Source organism: Dipodomys merriami, unplaced genomic scaffold (assembly GCF_024711535.1).
Source record: "Dipodomys merriami isolate MVZ:Mamm:240054 unplaced genomic scaffold, mDipMer1.0.p SCAF_44, whole genome shotgun sequence".
NCBI classification, from domain to species: Eukaryota; Metazoa; Chordata; class Mammalia; order Rodentia; family Heteromyidae; genus Dipodomys; species Dipodomys merriami.
Window position 1 is genome coordinate 6,929,412 of NW_027206002.1, and position 21,273 is coordinate 6,950,684.

Below are 21,273 nucleotides of genomic sequence, written 5' to 3' on the forward strand. Positions count from 1 at the left end.
GATAGTATCTACCACAAGGATTTATTACCAGAATTCATGATATGATCCATGTCATACATGTAGTCTGGAGGCTATCATATGCACAGAATATCACCCATTTCTTGTTTTAGCCCTGCTATGCTCACCCCACCCCACCCTACCACCTAATCCACTTACTCAGTGTTCTGGGGCTTCTCAACATTGACACTGTTGGTATTATTTTGACCAGATAAACGATTTTGAGGGCTCTCTTGTCCAATACAGAATGCTTAACAGCATCCCAGGCCCCTACCCAGCAGGTATTCATGATGCCAGTTACTACTTGTGGAAACAACTAGTTGTTTTCTCAGTGGTGAAAAACCAAGAACTCCAGATATTGCTAAAGGTCTCATGAGAGCAAGACCATTTACATTCTTAAAAACCACTGTCCCGATTTGTCCCGTAGACCCAGACTGTGTTTTCAGATCCCACATCCCAGACCAGTACACATGTTGTTTGATTTATTAATGTTTTAAAATCTAAACTCAGTAGTCCATTAGACTCTTTTTCGTCTGCCACTGATCATGTACTTAGTATTTATTGGACACCAGCCTTTGACCTGAGGAGGGCCTAGCAGACAGGAAGTTTGGCCATGTGTACCCAGTCACATAGGCCAGTGACTGCTAAAGGCTGATGAAATAAAAACTCCCATTTCTGCACTCTACTTTCAGAATGAAAATGCAGATCCATGATTTGACACAGATGTGTGCATGTGTTCATACATGTATGCATGTGTGAACACTTCAATTAATATAAAATATTGTAAATGCATACAAATTTTAAAAATACAGGTAGGGAAAGATTTGCTGAATTACACTTCTAAGAAGAATAAAATTACATGAAAGTTGAAAGTGCTTAGAAAGAAAATCTAAAATATCCAAGGGCTGAGAGGATAGAGTGATTAATTTTTCTAGTTATTGGCAGATAATCTGCTGCATTCTGAAGCAGTGATAATTGATAAGAGGTTAAAGTTGGGTCCCTAATTCCATTTGCATTTTAATGCAATGTGTGAAGTGTTAAGTGGGAGTCCTGGGGGCAGCAAGAGGGGGGGCATACTTATAAAAATGGAACCCTGGACATGTTCTGTAAACTAGCAAAGGAAAAGTTATTGTGGGCAGAGTATATTCCTTTTAACAAACAAGAAGAAAACCAATAACATTTTTAATTTAAAAAATTATCTTTAAGTTGTTATGCAAAGAGTTTTCAGGTCAACATAAAAAGGACATTTTAAAAAAAAATTTTAAAAGAAATAAACCAGTTCTAGGTCCCTAATGATCCTGTTAGTTCTGACAAGACAGCATGCCTGAAGCAGAAGGAGCTTGGAATGGAGTCAAATAAGATTTCGAAGTAGATTCCTAAGACTGCTGATGGTGATAGGAAACGATAGAAATTAATAATAGATGGGAAAAAAATCTTGGCAGTATTCCTTTCATTCTTATTCAAAAATAAATCAAGAAAATATAACTCCAGCAACCCCTCTCCCACTTTCTTCCTTGTGTTACTAGCTATTTGCCCTCACACAAACAGAATTGCCCCTTAAAAATGTACAGCCGTTTGGATCTATTCTGACACATTGTGAAATTCATTGTAAAAGTTTTCTTTCTGACAATTTTTGAGCTTTCTAAAAATTCCCTTTCCAAATACAGGTCTCTTCAGTACTCGTTTTGTGGGACTTGTACTGTCTCTTTTTTTGTTGGTGAGACTGCAGTGGGTTGTGAAGATGAAGTGGAAGTGAGAGGAAGTCAGACTTTGCTATTGAGGATGGGCCGGCCCTTTTGCTCTTATGCCAGGAGATAACGTCAGAGTTACTGGGTTCTTGCTACACTGGTACACAAATCTCTGTCTTTGCCTTTGAGTCTGTTAGGAGCTGGATAATACGATTCAGGAATTAGGTGAGAACACATGAATACAAACAACATACTCATTCTCATTGTGTTTTCCAAAGCTCAACTGTGTATGATCCCATGAAAAGCACACACAAAGACTTTCCCTGTGTGGAGACTTGGGTCATTTCAAGGACACATTTGTTGAACTTGGGCTTCTTGACACCCATTCAGGACAGATCACCACAACAACTGGTTGTCTCTTACTTCTGATCACCACCTCTTCCCCCCAAATAAATCACTAACAAATTCCTCTTACTGAGTATCCACTATTAGCATAATGGTGTATTTTAATTTGGAGAAAAAGCATGTGTTTCCTATAAGAAAGTTGTTTTAGGTCTTTAAATGACTCTGTCAAACACTTTCTTTTTGTTTGGAGAAATAATTACAGATCAGTACTGTCAAAACCAAAACATCAGAGAAATTGCCTATCCTAGTGTTTCTAATTTGGTGGATGTCTGCTTCATGAATTACAAAAGTTAACTTGTTCATGCCAAGGAAAACATATCAAGTTTGACCATTGCAAAGGCTGAGTTGGTTATAAGGCATGTCAGTACTGTGTTTTGGTTGTATTCTTCACGTCCCAGGGTAAGAGCTCTTTCTACAAGGGCGCATGTGTTTCACCAACTCCAATAATGGCAGATACCAATTGAAACTTGGTCTTTTCATATATTTCCCCTTCCTTTTTAGGAGACCCTATGTTGGCTCATAGAAACACACAACCACCATATTGGTTGTGTTGTCTTACTGTAAATGCCTCATCTGAGACATTTGCACACTCAGAGCAAGCTTTCTGGTGGCCATATTCACGATGGTAGTAAGATAAAATAATCAAAATAGAAAACAACAAAAAAACAAAACATTGAAACATATGAAGCAAAATGTAATCATCATAGCATGGGACTATAGATCATTTCTTTTTACTTACTGAATTTCCTAAATTGTTAATCTGTGGAATATTTATTATTTTTTGTAGGTAGGAAATATTTCTTTTCATAAGAATCATCCAACCTAGGAAAGGAAAACAAAATAGAAAAGAATTTCAAGTTCCTTGTACCGTGTAAGCAGTGAACCCAAGTTTTCCCTCTAAATGTGGTGGTACAGAGGACAGGGGACCGTCAATGCTGTCGTTAGTGGCGCTGGTGCTGATACTTCAATCTGGACTCTCATGTCAGCCATGGCTGGCTCTTGGGCACTGAGAGCTGCATTAGAACTTTTTGTACATTATGTCACAATAACCCAAACAGAAGCAGTGGTATTTCTCTCTTCCTTTTTTCTTTTAAAGGTGAGAACTTTCGGATACCGAGAAAGACATTTGCTCCAGACTCCACGGCAGAAAGTTTCTTAGCCAGTAGTTAGTACTGATAGACCAAACGCTGCTTTCTGATGCCACTCACTTGCCTTGTTCCTTAGGAGAGGCATTCTAAATTCTACTCTTTTTGTTCTAAATCAGCATTGTATGCCTGGGTGTAGAGTGGTAGTGGGTGGGGTGGGGGAGTGACAAAAATGAAACCACTTGAGGAAATAGCATTTCCTCCACCTAATAGCCTTTTTGCCTGATAGTAAGTTACGGGTCAGGAAAAATGGAAAAGTTTCTCTCTCTCTCTCTCTCTCTCTCTCTCTCTCTCTCTCTCTCTCTCTCTCTCTCTCTCTCTCTCTCTCTTTCTCTTTCTCTCTAATTCAGCCTAAGAAACCATTATGCAGAGGCTCAATTGCCTCTTTCAAAATTAAATTGTAACATGATGCTTGGGTTTAACTTGTGGAAGTCCACAGACAAACTTTTGGTAACTTTTCTTTGGGTGAAATAGACAGATAGATAGATGATAAGTAAATGATAAATAGAAGATGGATGGATGATGATGTGATGAGAAATAGATACTATATGATAGATAGATGGATGATTAGGATAGATATTAGATAGATATCGCATATATTTGTGTAGATGGATGATAGATGAATAGATATGAAACAGAGGCAGAGAGAACAGAGAGAGAGAAAGGAAAAGAGAGAGATCAACTAAATTGCATTTATATAGCTAAATGAATATGTTCTTCTCTAAAATGTCATGAACTTCATCTTCCAAGGTTCTATAAGAGTGTTCTGCACTTGTGTATCAGATACCTCCCTAGTGGTACAAGCTGAAGAACTGTTAAGAGATGGGTGGCAAATGGTAATCCATCAAAAGTAAGTTCCCCACCTCCCTTATGAAAAAGATGGCAAGGTATGAGAGGTATATAAAATGCATTTGATCTTATATATTCCTTAGCTGTAGATGAAAATTTAAATTCTGAGCCTTTGTGTACCTGGACAGAATATCGCACTGTTAGAGCAGTTCTGATATTAGTCATCTGTGTTTCGGAATTAGCTTTATTAAATTTTAAGGCTCCATTCTATTTATGTCTATCACATAAGGTAAACCAGAATGACACTTTCTGTATCTTTTGCTTGCTAAATTGCAAGTTCAGGATTAATAATGCTGTGGTTGGAGTATGTGCGTTCATTTCTCTTAGGGAATTCGGTACTCCAAGGGCTTTCCTCTTCAACACTGCAGATAAAGCACTGCACCACATTCTTTAGTTAAAGAGACACTTTCTCCTTCAAGATGCCGGTTCAGCTGTTTCACAGCTGAAAAGCTGGGCAGACTTAAATTACATTCTTTTTCCTGCCATTAAAAGAGGAAAGGGGGAGGGGGACAAAACCTTGCATCTGGTTCAGTTTCTTTGCCAAATTCTTCATTTAATTGTTTTGTAATTTGAGGAAAACGACAAATGACAAGATGAAATTACTAGGAATATAAATACAGAATTTAATTGTTCATGTCAGGATTTCAATTCCCCAACCATGGTAATCGGAGTCATAGTTTTCTGATCACCAAATAAGAAGAGCCTGGGAGGTTACTGTTAAGTTTGCTGACCTTCCAAGGTCCCCACCACCGGCATCCTCCACCATCAGCATGATCAGCGTGATCACAAAACTGTCTTCCATCTTTATTCCTGTGGCTTCAACCCCAATAGCTGGAATCCAAGACCAAACACCATTTCATCATACTCAGCATCCCAAATAAACCCAGCCCCAAAATGCTAATACATGGGTCATTGATGGCCTCCTATAAGTCCCAAGCATCCTGGGTAACAGTGAAGGTCTCCTGACCTTATGGCTTTTGTTGATTTACTGCATAAACTTCTCTACAATAAGACATGACATACTTAGGTTTGAGATGAGTTAGGAAATGTGTTACTCTCAGCCACCAAGCCAAGTGTCTCACTTGTTCTTTGTCTGGAATGGTGTTTTCCATGTACATTGACTAATTATAGAATACATTTGCTCGATGAGAAAATGCACAATAGACTGAACCTACAATTTTGTTAAGTGGGGGAGTAGAAAAGTTCCTTCATGCTCTACTCTGTGCTTTTTCAAGTCTTTTTAAAAAAATTATCACTAGTTGTACAAAGGAGTTGTCATTGAACAAAACAGTTTATAAATACAAAATATCTTGATCAATTTGAAGTCTCCAAATTCCAGCTTCCTAGGTTTTTCATGAGCAGGATCCTCTATCCCTTATCCTAAACCTTTTACTCTTTTCTTCTTTTATTTACCAAGACCTACTAGATTTCTATCCCATTCCCTTAAAACTCTAGTTTGGTTCTATCAAAAGCTAACAAAGAGGTCAAGACTAAGATAATATTGAATTGGAGTGTTTTAATTTGTCTGCCAATCCAATAATTTTCTATCAGTCTTAATACCATTGATTTGTAGTTAGCAATCTTTAGATTATAAAGCCATATACTCTGAATAAGAGGTATTAATTATGGCATATTAAAGAGTCAAAAGGAGCTATGCATGTAAAACAGAGGAATTTCTATATGTTCATAGGTCAGAGATTGCCTTCGGTGTATATATGCCTGATCTTGAAAAGTGACATTAATTCCTAATCTGATTTCAAAGTACTATTTTGCAGAATAGTTGTGAGACTGACTGGTTATATTACACAATAAAGCATTTTAAGTAGTCATAAAATTATAGAACAAAAAGCATCAACAGAGAGAAAACAATCTTAAAGTCATGCACATAGTTAGGAATATATGTTTTGAAAAATATTTTTATTTATCCAGAAGATCTTTGTGAGGCTCTCAAGGAAAGTGAATTTTAAGTACATACTTTAAAATATGTTTTCTTCAACAACAGGTCAATGACAGGAATGGCTTATTACTTAATGAGATAGGGGAGATGTTAAAATTTATGCAAATATTTTTGTCCCAAGTAAACTGACGCTACCACCTTTTATATTAGCTGATAATAGGGAAAGTTCAGGCATATTGTAATTACCCATTCAAGGCAGCACATATTAGTAATTAGTCATTTCTGGTCTTGTTTATATTGAATCCCATTAGTCCATCAGAAAGTTTGGTTTCATCATGACAGTCAAAACAGTCTTTTTTTTAATAAGAACATTTTAACAGCTGACCTATGATATTTGTCAAGAACTTTAACTTTTATGGGTATCAAATATTGTAGTAAAAAAATCCTGCTGGGAATAAGTTGGCTTTAATGTTCAAACACGTGAAAAGAATGGCTTTGTGTGCTCTGAAGTTATGGCATGGTAATTTCCAGATTTCTTCTTTTCACAGTGAAGACTTTGCGTTATGCTACTAGTTCAATAGCTGATTTAGACCTCAAATTCTAAGCTTTGGTAATGGAGTCTTTATTTGCCTTAGGTCATCTCAATACATTATTATATTGAGATCTGTTTTTACAAGAGATGTTACTCATGCTTCTTATAACCTCTCTACATTAGCTACATTAAACTTCTTTTCTGAGAGTTCTTTAGATAGACAATTGGTTTATCTTTGAAAAGGCACTGTTTAAAATAGAACATTAGTTATCTTGAGGTATCTTTCCCACTAGGGTTCTCCACTCCTATTCTGCCATCTGCCACCTTTCCCCTTTAAAACACAATACCCAGAACCCATTTCCCTAAGCTGGGACTGTATGTACTCAGCACTCAGCAGATTGGACCAGGGCTAGACAGAATACAAACTGGGGGTCAAGCTGGTTTTCTTTCCTAGAAATCTATAACTAGAACCCAATAGAAGAGCCAGGCTATTTAATTACATGAAGCTATCTGTTGGACACCAATATATAGGTGCAAACTGGGATAAACAAATGTGGCCATCTGTTTCAGAGATGCAGAGAAAGTGAAGAAGGCCAGCCAACAGATACAGAGTTGAGAGAAAGGGAGAAATGGAAAGCATTCCTTTCCTCTGTTTAATTCTAAGGGTACCCTGAGAACCATTCAACTTCTGCCCTTGATAAAACACCTCTGTGGCCTTGTAACCACCCCCTCCCCTTTTCTTTGCCTGTGTCATCTGGGAATTAGCTTCTGTTCCATGCAGCCATGGTGCCCTAATGAATTCACCCGGTAGCTTGCCCTTGAGAGGGCTGAAATTACTGACCTGATCTCCCCTTTGTGAGTGCAAACCCTTTCAAAACCCTAAGAGGAGAGGAAGGTATGAAATCTCCAGCTCCTTTGAGATGCTCCAGAGCTTGTTCAAGGATGTGTCTTTGGCCTCTGCTGCCAGCTGTCCTGTGGATGAGATGAGCTGGGGTGAAGGTGAGGATTCCTCCCATCCCAATTTCTTGGGGACAGATCTCAGCTCTTCAGAGCTTCCTAGTTTCTTGGGGGAGGGTCCTAGAACCATGACCTACTTGATGTTCTCACGCGTCTCCATAACAAGGTTCTATATGTGCATATTATATATAATTTTTAACTAGGACATTTTTGGTCGGTGGGAATCTCTTGGCAGGCATCTCTCAGTGCCAGCTGCCAAGTCTCAAAGCTTTGTTTTGAATAGATTTAGTTACACTATTTGTAGAAGCCAATTTTTCCTTTGTTTTATTTTTCATATTTTATAGTGACTTTTAATTTTCTTCAATTTCACATTTGGAAAAATTGCACACAGTTTTACAAGGAAAGTTTTGCAACCCACTTATGCCATCCTGCCCTTAAATTTTCTTTTGTATCTTAATCGTTTGGAAATCATGGGTCCTACATTTTATTAACTTACTTAAAAGGTCCTGTTATTATTCTTTCTTTACTGAGAAAGCATGTTGGTAATTATAGTGTATCATAATTACTTGGAGAACTTGTGAAAGTACAAATTTCACCCCAGAGTTTCTGACTCAGTAATCCTGGGTTCAGGCCTGACCATTTGTGTCTATAATGTTTTGATTTGATTCTATTGGTAATGATCAATAGATAACAATTTGAGAATTACTGTTTTGGATATCAGAAGAGTTACTCTTGGCCTTCCTCATGCAATTTGAATGACTAACTTCTGATCTTCAACCACTAAGCCAGCATCACCATACAAAGCCCACTTGGAGAATTTTATTGAAAATCCTTCAAAAGAGCCATGAGGACATAAGGATCCATTGTTTTCATTTATTTATTAAAGCCAGAACAGAAGTATTCACTCTCAGCACCACTTCCTGCTGCTGCATTTGACCTTGTTTAAAAACTAGTGCCCATGAAAATTATAAAAGGTAATTATCAAAACAGGGATTTTATTATAGATGAAAGATAAAGACCTGTTTCTGCCATGACCTAAGATTCTTATGTTTATTGTAATTATTTGTATTGGAGCCAAATCAAAGTTTCTAGCACTGTCTTTCATGAAGAGAGCTGGGTAGACCTGGTTTTCGTTTGTGAGGAATTTCACTAACCTTCCCCATGCTCTATATTTGACCATTTGTGACCCACTGTTGAATTATGCCCAACTAAATCCTTGCATTTCCTGAAACCTTTATACTTTGGAGACAAGGAGATATTTGAGAGTCAAACCTGTGGCTGAATTTTGAGAAGTCTGCAGCTTGAAAAGAAGAGAAGAAGCTGAGGTCTTCCAGCTCATACGACCACCTGTCACCCCTCTACCCTCCAGATCTCACCAGTATTGCCAGGAAATCCTAACTGGCTCTGGGTGCTCACATGTCCTGTCATGTAGGATTGCTAGACAACACAAAATTATATGGAAAAAGTCTTAACATCATGATGTTATTAAAATACATTATTATTAATAAAATATATATTAAATATATTAAAAACAAATACAGGAGTAGATGTTAAAGTCTAGCTCCATTGCCTTTTCAAAGAGGTGATAAATTAAGGTGTAGGATGCAAAGGATCAGTGTGGAAAAATGATGTGTTAGGACTGAGTTCTGGAAGTTGCTGTGATCTACATCTGTGATCTATAGATGCTGAAGAGTCACGCATGACAATTCTGGGTCCACTGTCAACCATTAAGGTTCTTATGTAAATAAGGGTCAGGCATAGAAGCCAAGTTGAAACATAGTACATACATATAGAAAATACTCAACATATATGTCATAATTGGAAGGCTGCCTGGTCCATTGGAAATTTTAAGGGCATAAGACAGACGATAGCATTACTCATGGTCCCCTGTGAGAGCTGAAATAAATAAATATATATATATATAAATATCTATTTTATATATAAATATATCATATAGAAATATAAATTTACATATATAAATATATTATATATACACATGTATGCATCCATATACATATATAAATATGTATATATTATCTACTTTGAATATAAATATATATCTTCTCTGTCTTGTATCCCTCTTACTGACCCCATCACTACTACCACTAGCAACAACAATTCTCTTACGAGCTCAGATCCAGCCGTGGAAAGGCTTCCCTAGCTCGTCTCACTCTAGTTGCTCTCTCTTGGATTTCTAGCATCTAGCTTACCTCTATGTTAGCACTTAGCATTTCTGCCATGGTATATCTGTCTTCTCTACATTCAAGATGTAAACTCTTTGAAGGATAGAATAATTACGTTTGTGATTCCACCTCAGGCTCTAATAACACACACCATGGCCAGTGAATAGCAAAACCAGTCCCTGTGAATTCAGCCACTCTCCTTTTCACACTGCTGAGCTCAGCTTGCGTATTCTTCATTTGCCCCCCTCTGCTGGTTTCTTTGGAATCATTGCTTAGGGAGTAAGTATTTGACCTTCCAGACTAAAGTATCAGCTCTTCAAGGACATGGTCCTCCATCTCTTCTTTGTTTATCCTTTCAGACAACCCATGCTCTGCACTGGTCTGTGTAAATGTTCCCTGTCCATATTGTTGACTAAGTGTTGAGCAAGTAACTCTCCAAATGTTAAATCCTTATACGAGGTCAGCAGAATCCCTGTGTGTGCCATTTTCCTCGTTCTCATGGGACAAAAGAATTCCCCTAGAGTTCCTTCTGTGTTGTTCACCTGCCATCAGCCCCCGGATGACCTCCTTGAAGGCACATCTCTGTAGGTAAAAGGTATTTGTTCATCTTTATGAATGTCAGTCTCTTGACATTCATGGTAAATAGACAAGTTCTCAGTCTCTTGACATTCATAGCAAATAGACAAATCCTTCAGTAAATGACAATGGTCCCCAGCATCACATTAAAAGCTCTTGGGGATAAACACTCCAGGGTAGGCATAGCTCAGACTCAACTTTCAAAAGGCTTCATGTAATGTGCTTACCTACAAAAAAATGTAGACTGTCACCTGTAACCGCCTCAGCAGCAGCATTTTTAGAGCCCTCATCTATATTTAAACTTCCTCTTGCTTAGTCAGAAACAGGGATGTTGCCTGCTAGCGTTTCCAAGCGCCGAGACAGACAAGGCCGCTTCCAGTGTAACAAGTGCAGCTCTTGGGGGCTGTGCTTGGTATTCACTACCACACATGTTCACCAGAAGATGCTGATCTTACGCACCATTGGAATTGCCATTTCAGTGACTTTCTCTCAATCCTAAAACAAATTCTAGGGTTTTAAGCCTCCCGGTGAGTCTTTTTAGCAACTGCCTGTTCATTATTCATTATTGAATTAGCAAATATTTATTGGGTACTTACATTGCCTCGAGCACCTGTTACGCTGGAGAAGCAGATTTACAGTAGTAAAGAGCACAGACTCTGAAACTGAATTACCTAAGTTCTAACCCAAATGTCTCTCTTCTTACCTGTGGAGGTTTGGGAACAGCTTACTTAATCTCTAATGTCTCAGTTCCTCCGGTAGTTAAAGGAAAATAATAATACTTTCTTGGTGGGTTGCTGTAAAAGTGTGTTAGCTTCTGAAATGATCACAACTGGTTTACAGCGTGGTCATTGTTGGTCTTACTTCTGTTTCCCCATTGCTGCATTGGCCCTGGAGATACAAGGATGAGTAAATTTCTTAACTTTCTTATTTATATCCTAATGAGAGAAGTTAGTAAAAATAACTGCACTAATGATTTGTACAGAGCGATCACACACTAAGATGAATGTAAAGAGAATGAGGGCAGGAAGAGCCTGAGGCAATAATCAGAAAGGAACTTAGGATGAATTTGAATCTGTGATGCAAAAATTTGTCAGCATGAAGGAGGTAACAAGGCAGAGGAACTGACAGGGACAAGCATGTATAGAGGCTGAATGGGCTAGGGAAAAACAGAAAAGAACTATAATGGTCCATGCTAGGTAAAAGATTGTAGTCTTTGTTGAGGTAGTGATGCAGATTTGCTAAAAGATTATGAACAAGTCAGGGCCTGGTGTGGGATTTATGTCTGAAAGAATACTCTGACTAAATCTTACAAGACTGATTAGAAAGTTTCTGGGGGAGAAATGTGACAGATATCCCTTAAGTGGCTATTTGAATGGTCAAAGCAAAAGGTGAACTGAATGTAAGGTGAATGTAAGGTGAACTGCAGTGTTGCCAGTAGTGATAGAAATAACTCTGGTCTCATCTCATGTTACGTGTTGTCTCCGACCTTGGACTACCAGCTGTGCCTTTACTCAAGACAATGGAGTGCTTTATTTTTTATAAAACCTGTGCAAGACTCTAAATATTGCCAGTTCTCTTCATGAGAATGAGTGACAATCAATTGATGCTCAAATTCCTAAAATTATTGGACAGGTACATGGAGTCTTCTGGTGGTCCAGAAAAGCCCAAAGATAGATTTATGTTTGGAGAGGAGGAGGAGGAAGAGAATTGTTGAAAGCGATGATAGATTCCATTCTCACAAAATGAAAATAAAAGTGTTCCAGCTAAGTGTGTTGGCCATGACTTTTCTCAGGATGGATGAGTTTTGTGGGAGATGCACAGCCCCTTGGCACCCTCTGTGGAAAAGCTCATTTCTCTCTGGATGTGACAGGGACGTTGCTCTTGCACGAAGGCAGACACAGGGCTGTGCTGACAGTTTTCAGATAGGAAGCTTCCAAAAGCAAGGGTTGAGAAAATGGATCTGAGCCAGAGTGCTTGGTTTACGAAGACAACATTTGGAATTATATTTGACTCTCCCTATTTATTGTCAGGAAATAAAGGCAGAATGAATGGTTCTTATGGTATAAGGCATGGAAATGATCAGAATGAGAAAGATAAATAGTTTAAATCTTGTTTATTATTATATTAGATTCTTTACCTGCTTGGTGCTTATTTCATCTTTATGACACCATTGGGTATTTGGTGGTCTCTTTTTATTTTTTTATGAAGAAATTTGAGCTCAGGAAAGCTCCATGAGCTTGTCAAAGTGAGAGAGGTTGAAAATGCAGAGTACGATGGGAACCTGGTCCCCAGACTTGCCTTCTACTAACCACATGGATCTCTGTATTGTGGCATCACTTGTCCAACCTTGCCACTGGCTTACCTACATGGGATTCACTGCCAGTCCTTACTCTCACTTCTCTCCTCAAAGTATAAATAGCTTCCTTTGGGATTAATGAGAAAGGAAGCCAAGTGAAAGGGGAAAAACCATCTGCAGTTGCCAGACTTTGTTTCTCCAACAAGGGAGCTTGAGGTTACATGAAAAGACATTGGGAGAAAGAGGGATTTTGTAAGAAGGAAGCACCTTCATTCATGGGAAATATTCCTAACATTGAAATGAGAGCCCAGTGCTCCTTTATGGAGATATGAAGGACTTATTAAAGGGAATGTTGTGACCATCAGCTGGACATAGTGACACAAGCCCATCATGCAGCACCAGGGAGGACAACTCAAGATGATCAAGACTTCAGGGCCAACTGGCTGCATAGTGAAACACAGTGTGAAAAAAATATGGTCTCCACCTTATGCCCCCTGTATGCAACATTATCTGTAAGGAACTAATTATTTGAATTTAATGGCGATGTGTTGGCAAGTTAAAACTCTAGGATGGAATTCACGCATGCACACACATGCATGCACACATACACATACATAAATGTATATATGGAGCTTATGTCAGAACCTCACCCATGTGTCCTTTACCTCTGGATATTTTTTTCCTGCTCTACATCGGTGAGAAGATGGTTCTGTCTTCCTCTGCTTCTCTAAGTAGCATCAATAATCTAACCACTTCAATTTTACATTCGTAATTATTTTTATATCATCTTAATTTGTTTATACTTGGCTTCGTCCTAAACACCTGAACAATGTGATTGTTTGTCTATATGTATTATCAATACGTAACTATTACTTCCACTGAGCCTCTGGATCAGTGACATGTCATGTATGCATTGGAGAAGCTGAGCCCTTCCTAAGAAGGGCCCAGCCCTGCCACTGGCAGACCAGGTTGTAGCTGTCTTGTACTTTTCTCCCAGTAACATTAGTCCTCCTGTCTTCAAAATGGGAGAAGTCCTGCCTGCCACAGCTCGTCATCTCCTAGGTAGAAGAATTCGGTGAGAGAACCTATGGCAGCTAAATTTTATTGTTTCTATAATACACCAACTACATCACACCCTTGTGTTATGCTTTCCTGCGTCCTCTTGACAGTTGTTCTCTGAGGAGACACTGGAACCATGTCTATTTTATTAGTGCTCGTCTCAAGCTTTGGGTTGTTATGTAACATGCCTGAGGCTCCTCCTTCATCAAGTAGTAGAGAACTTGTCCTCTCTTCTGCTTTCCCACAAAGCCTCAGCTTCTTTTCTTTCTCCATCAGCATGTGCCTAGTACTGTGCTAGTGCTGTTATAGAACATGTTAGATGTACACAGAAACTGTCCAAACCACAGGCATTCTTCATGCAGAGGAAATCTCATAGGGAAGTAGAGAAAGATTGTGGAGCTATGGTAACTAGAGAAGGATAGAGGCCAACACTGATTTCATAAAAGAGCATGCCTAGACAAAAGAGACCACTTTCTTCCAACTCTACCCAGGTTTCTCCTGCACTGTGGCTATCAATGTGGCTAATCAGCTCTCTTTGATATAATAGGCATTAACTTTTTAGCTTTAATGACTAACTTGAAGAGCTGATGAGAACTATTGATCCTCTCTTCAGGAAAATATATTTCATTGCACACTTTCAGGGATTAAGTTGGCCCTTTGGAGCATTCGTGGACATCTCCTGACCCCTCACTGCAGACATATAACTTAGAGTTTAGAAGATGTGGCAAGCCATCTTCTCCAGAGAAAGATGGTAACCCTTGGGAATGTCTTATCCGATGTAGAAAGCATGTATGTGACTTTTAGGAATGACCGTTGTTAGGAAATGGTCCAAATCAACAGTCTTCAACATGGATATTTCCATTTAAAATATTGAAAAGACCACTAGTATTTCTTGCCTTAAATAATATACACATGCCTGATCACAGCATTTAAACAAGAAGGAAAGAGAGGATGAAAGGAGCATGAAAGAAATAGGGGATATAAGTTAGTATCACTTAACTTCAAAATCTGACTACTTAAAAATAACCCTCTGTGTACAACATATAGAATGATGATAACTCTTACTAATAATTAGCAATGATGATAATGATGGTAGCACTTATGAAGTGCTAAGTATTATTCCATATGAATTAACTGGATATGAATGGTCTTGTTACCTAACATTCTTCCATGAAGACAGCAAGAAGAGAAGAGATTTTTTTGTTTTTAGATGGACAGGACTTTCAGTGGCCTGGGGATTCAGACTATTGGACTGAAATGACTGAATTGTTTATAATATTTTGTTGATATGCTTTAGGGGCCACTCAGACAGGGGTACAAGGATCCCTAACTTTCCAGTCATCTGGTGGCAGCGTGCGGGTTAACCATGAGAGACCTCGCCCTCCAGAGGACTCCCATGAAAGCCAGTGCCTTGCTTACCCCATTGTTCTCGAGGAAAACTCTTGTTTTCCACCTCAGTTGGTATGTTGCAAACACTGCATCCAGAGACACTTGGAGGCCTTGGGGAAGGAATGCTACCCGCAAGCCAGATGTTTGTGAACCTCAGCTCTGAAATGTGGCAAAATACCACAAACTGTCAAATTGTGTCAAAACTAAAGCAAAGACAAAAACAGAATGTAATATTTACCAGATGAGATTTCTTCGTGTATGTAATCTTGTTGGAATTTTGGGAGTATCCAACTCTCATACATTTCAAAATGGGCTTTGCCTTCTACCCTACTTGACCCCCCACCCCCCATACTTCATGGTTTGTGGGGGGGTTTTCTCTTTGCTGGAGAAGGAGAAAGTAATGGCAGGGAAAAGCTTTGTCCTAATGAACAATGAACTTGATAATAGCCCTAAGTAATCAGCTATACCTTGAAAGATGTACAAGATGGTTCTGGCTCCATCTCAGACAGAGAGTCCCAAAAATATTATTTCTGGAACAATTTTCAGAATTAGTTGTAAACAACAGGATATTGTGTGTATTGGCAAATCTTATTCTGTGTGAGTAGCTGAGCTGTTATAGAAGTCTTTTTTATTTATTAGCTTGTCCAAAATGTTAGCATGAATCAAATAAAACTAGATTCAAATAAGAACTACCAGTCATATAGGAGAAAAAGTATTTTTGTGTATGACTATTCATGTGATTTCACTCTGTGTATACTGACAGAAATGAACAAGCTAAAGAAACTAATAGATATGCCTGTTTGAAGTATTGAAGGATGAATCAAAATGGGAAGAGACAGGAGGATCTTGAGCACATTTGAAATCAGCAAGCCTAGTGAAGAAGCATAATGTTAGTTCAGTTTTAATTTCAAAAAGAGTAAGAGGATCCTCATGAATAAGGTTCAGGATACGTCAACCGTTGAGAGAAGGGGCGAGAAAGTGGATGCATTGGCTTCCTTGCAAAAGACACATTTTTTAGAGGTGGTGCCCAGCTTTGTGGCCATTTCACTCCTCTCTTCTCCTCTACAGCAGGTGGGAAGAGGGGTACGCTTTGGAGTTGTAGGAGCTATGCCAGATATTAAGTAATGGCCAATCCAGTTCTCTTTCTCCTGAAATTTTGAACTAAGGGATCAGGTTCCTGAACTGAAGGGCCACGTCAGGAAGGGAATAGGGCAGCTCTGTTTTGCCAGTTTATAGACAAGTATGAGCAAAGAAAGCCAGTCTTCCTGGATACATGGACACATTGATCATTTGCACAGAGAAAACGCACAATGACATGTTCCCGGGAGAGAGCATGGTAGAGGCAGGTACTTTACAAATGGGAGCTTTTCCGTCTCCAGTTCCTGTAAGGCACTATAATAGGTCATTCCTTTTTGTTGAATTTTCCTTTTGTTTAATGATATTTCATTATCGAATTTATTATCTCTTAAGCACTTTTACAAAGGGGTTTCAATTCAACATGTCAGTTTATGAGTACCATGCATCTTGATCAGTATCCCCCCTTCCTTCCTTCTCCCTGCCATCTCTTCCAACTCCACACATCCCTTCAAGTTACCTGGTCCCATATTCACACGTGTACATTGAATATTATGAATGTATTCACCCACCCTTCCTCTCTCCATCTGTCTGCTCCCCTCCCCTTGAATCACACCCCTCCCTAACAAAACACATTTCAACATCCTGGTATTCATTTTGTTACACTGTGGGTTAGTTGTGTAAAGGAGTTACACCATTGAGATTGCAGTGGTTTTCTCCTGCACACAAACAGCAACTTTGGAGACTTTGCATACTTCATCCTGGGTTGCTGGCAGGAGTTACAACACATCCTGGGGAGCCAGGGGTCTCAAGTGAGCCAGAGCACCCCCGTTCCCGCTACAGGGCCGCGGATCCTGTTTGTCAGGAGACCTCACCTCACAGTGCTTTGATGGTAACTGTTCCAACTTCACAAAACCCAGTGCTAGAAGCTGCCAACTGTCACTCAAGTTAAAAAATTAAAATTTGACTTACAGATACGAGTATATTGAAAAATTGTTTATTTGTGTTTTTTAAACAAAAGTCTTGTATACCTTTAGTCTGTCTGAGCAAAGTTGAGTTACTGGGCTTAGCATAAAAAGCTGTGTTTCAAAATTGTGTGTTGAGTGGAGTTGATGGCATGACACATCAAAGGTGAGAGTCAGGGTGGGTTTGCAAATGAAACTGCTAATAGCTGCCTTGCAATTCCACCATAGATGGGTGATTTCAATTCTTTTTATCCAGCTGTGTTGCAGTAAGTGGAACTGGAAGTGTTAATAGAGAATTAAATGAAATAGATAGTGTACATGTGCATTGTGGGAACCATAAACTCCGTAACCTTAGCAGAGGAGGAGGGAAAGATCCCTGTGGTATGTGAGCGGAGAATTTGAAAGAAACCACCTTGCTTTCAAGTCCCACTTTTGACTAATGGAGGCTCTGATGACATGAGATCATGCGGCCACTTTGGAAGGTCAAGACGCTCGTTTCAAATTGCAATTAAGATGGATTTCTCTATCCATCACCATCCCCTCCACTCTTTATCCAGTGGCTCCCCTCCCCAGTGGAGTCCCTGGGTTTGTTGCTTCTGATGCACCCTTTTCCAACACAGAGCTAAGAAGTAAATCTCTTTTCATAGTACAAACAATAACAGTGAATGGCCAGCGGTGTGAGGTTGACACTTTCTAAGTGCTAGGCATTTCATGTGAAGCATGCACGTACTTTATCTCAGGGTGGTGGACACTCTTCTGATCTCACGTTCACAGGCAAGGAAGGCAATGATTCCTAGGGTCAAGTTTTCAAGTCACACAGCTCTCAGTAACAGAGCTGTGATTTTTCCTCCAGATCCGACTGCGTGGTTTTGTGCGCAATTATGTATGCCTAAATCTTGAGAAAAATGAACCCCAGGGCCACTCCAGATAGGAGATATTTTCCTTGAAATTAACAAGTTTTAGGCCAGAAAACTAGTATTTTCTGATTGAGGAAATACTGGTTCTCAGTTTAAGTGATACAGTGTTTCATATATCCACAAATAGAAAAAATAAAAATGTGCCTTGATTGAAAAACTCACTCCTTATAGAATTATTTATGGCAACACATGGAGCTAACATATAATAAAAATGTTACAGGTTTTAACCACAAAGGCTACTCAACTTCATATAAATTAATATGCATGATTTTAGACTTTGTGTTCTGAGACTGTTATATTGGCAATTCCCTTTCAAGGAACCAAGGACAGGCCTACATCTGTGCATAATTGTGTGATAACAGTGCTTGCAAATGGTCTGACTGTAGTCCTATGAAACAAACAGAGCCGTTGGATTTTCCTTCCTTCCTTTTCTTTTTTTTATTTTTTAGAATTATTGGGAGAGATAGTTCATCTGTCTTAGAATAAATTGAAGCTATGTCAAGAGATCCATTTTTTTGGGAAACAAAAACCCTTAAAATTTTGTAGGGCATTTTTGACCTTACCAAACATTTCAGGGCATCGCTGAGAATCGAGCCCAGGCTCTTGTCCCTGCTGAGCAGCCAGTTGCCCACTAAGCTACACCCCTAAATCCAACACTTTATCCTAATTATAGTATCAGGATAAAAAGCAAGCTATGAACCATGTTAAAATTCCTCCTGAAGTAATACAGTCAAGACCAGTGGTATAGTAGAATTCCTAACTTGCATGTGGACATTGGCCTGGGAGCTGTAGGTCAGTGTCTGTGGATCTTCCTCCCGCTCTTCCCCAGTTAGGCATGAGGTCTTCCTGCCACGTCCTGCCTTTCTGAATTAACACTGTTAGTTTTGTTTCTGTGTTAATATAGAAATGAGAGCCACAATTATGCAAATAAGTATTTGCCTAATATAACAAATTGTTCTATTTTGGCTCCTTTTCGCTGTGTTATATGACTTTTTTTTTTCCTTTGAAAATAAGCTGACATTGGAAATAAAGGAAGTGTAATAATTACCACGGGAAATATAGCTTGAGGATGGCAAAGGAGCCAAAACAGCAGTTGTAGAAAAGCAAATCAAAGTCATTTGATGTTACCAGCTGTACTATTAATGGGGCTCCAAGGAAGGGAAGGAGTGAGTTCCCAGAGCTATTAAGATTCCACGAGCCCTCCTCTGGCTTTCAGCAGTCCTGCTGTATACCTTTGATGGTTGGCATGAATTCAAAGCCTAGAGGGTGCTTTACTTGGAAATCATCTCTTGCCCACATGAAGGAGGACAGGAATAAATGAATATGATGCCCAGAAATGGAAGCCACAACATGTCACTAAGCAAGTATCCATAGCTAATTCATTTAGAACACCCCAGATGCATTTAAGCCCACAGATCTCTTCTCTACCCTCCTATTTCCTCCCTCCTTCCCCCTTCCCTTACTCTCTCTCTCCTTCCTCCCTCTCATTTCCTCTATTTCTTATTTTCTTTCTTTATTAGGCAAAACTTCATGTGAATGAATAGAAGATGACAAAAAGAAAGCCCAAAGTAGGTATTTTATATGTTAATGACAATCATTATCATGGGCGGTGGGGCAGGGGGGCAGTCCTGCACTGAGTTCTCCTGTTCCCACGTGGCGATGCCTGGGTAAGGTGAGAGCTTGGGAAAGGTCTTCCATCAATAGCTGGGTGCATTTTCTCTTCTGGGCTGAGTCTGTGTCAGCAGGAGAGATCCTCTCCTTGACCACTACAAAAGGCCTGAGGGGTTAGTTAAGATCTCAGAGCTCACCCTTATCAGAGTGGTCAGAATAGGTAACATTAGCCCCTTCTTTGTCTTACTAAACACAAAACGCTGTTCCAAAGAAGGCAATAGGAAGCCCTTTGTGATTTCCTGGCTTGGACTGGGTTTAAGATGTTCTCTGACTTCAAATTCCTTTCCAGCTTGAAGCTACCCCTTGCTCTCTGGGCTATCTTGGGTTCCGGTGGAATTTGGGACAATAAGGGAGGGATTGACTATGAAGCGTCTGGCGAAGACTGCCAAGAAGAAAACTTTTTGCCTTTAATTTTGTTTTTATTTTATTTGTTGCTCACTGGATGGCTTTGAAGGAACAGAGTACAAAATGATTTCATCCAAAAATAAGAAAGGCCAGCAGCCCACGAAGATTCCAGTGTCTACCACAGGAGTTTGTCATCTCCTATTATTTGGAGCATTCAGGTCATTAAACAGCTGTTTACGATGAAGCTTTGAGGAAACCCTGAGATCAATAAATTAAATTCCTGTAGAATTCAGAGATTCTCCTGTGCCTAACCTAACCACCTTGCAGTTAAGTAAGAATCGGAGTGCAGGAATGGCTGAGGGAACACAATGGTTCCACAGACCCATCACCTAACACCGCACTGAACAATGACCTTTTCCTCCAAAAGCCCCAGTGCTTAGTGATTGTAGATATGCCAGTCAACGATAAAGGTTATCTGCATATGGTAATTTTGTATTGGACTGTTTTCTTTACTGTAATTAGATTGAAATTTTCTTTTCCCACAAGAGATAACGCCTTGCCAGTCTAAAGCAGAGCACATATGAACTGATAGAACTAATGGAAATATGATTCAGTTCCAGGTGAATGTTTGTTACAACCCACCTGGCTCAGAGATCAATCCTGAACCATTCCCTGACTTACCAAACATTGTCTAAGCCACCTGATGGAGCAAGTCCCGCACAAAGCAGAGAGGACATTTTCTACACATGATAATAGATCAGCTTATGATGGAGGAAGTATGGGTTAATTCCCCCAGCCCAGCTGCCACGAGCCTAGGGGGCAAGGGAGGGCTACGTGATTGCCCCGCCAGAGTCATCGGATGCTCACAGATGTACAGTGCTGGCCAGCCAGGAGGCCATCAATGATGATGTCTGTGCACTGATTACACCTTACCTGTAGCTGCATTGCTTTCACCAGCAGTTTTCCCAATGTGCTCCCCAGAATCGCATCCTCATCATCTGGGGACTGGTCAGAGATGCAGAATTCTCAGGCTCTACCCTAGAATGGACTCAGAGATGCAGAATTCTCAAGCTCTACCCTAGAATGGACTCAGAGGCTCTGGGTGTGGAACTCAGTGCTTTGCATGTAAACAGTTCCTCCAAGTGATTCTGGAATCACCAGACACCCAAACAGAATTAACCTAAATAAATCTCCCCCCACACATACACACAGCTCTCCTGTCTAGAGATTATTTGTAACATTCTCCCAGTTTTGGAAGGGTTCATCTAAAACAAGACACATGTTAAGAGGCCGGTAACCTGCTTAATTACCTTCTCTGATGATGGAAA

The 21,273-nt window shown here is 39.5% G+C and overlaps 1 long non-coding RNA gene across 1 annotated transcript; it reads left to right on the forward strand.

Annotated features, from left to right (window-relative positions):
• The first annotated feature begins 3,390 nt into the window (after nucleotides 1–3,390).
• LOC138808076 (uncharacterized) lies at nucleotides 3,391–20,170 on the forward strand. The gene is made up of 3 exons (XR_011366382.1): nucleotides 3,391–3,463; nucleotides 19,450–19,497; nucleotides 20,055–20,170. It is a non-coding gene; the product is annotated as an uncharacterized lncRNA (long non-coding RNA).
• The last annotated feature ends 1,103 nt before the right edge of the window (nucleotides 20,171–21,273 follow it).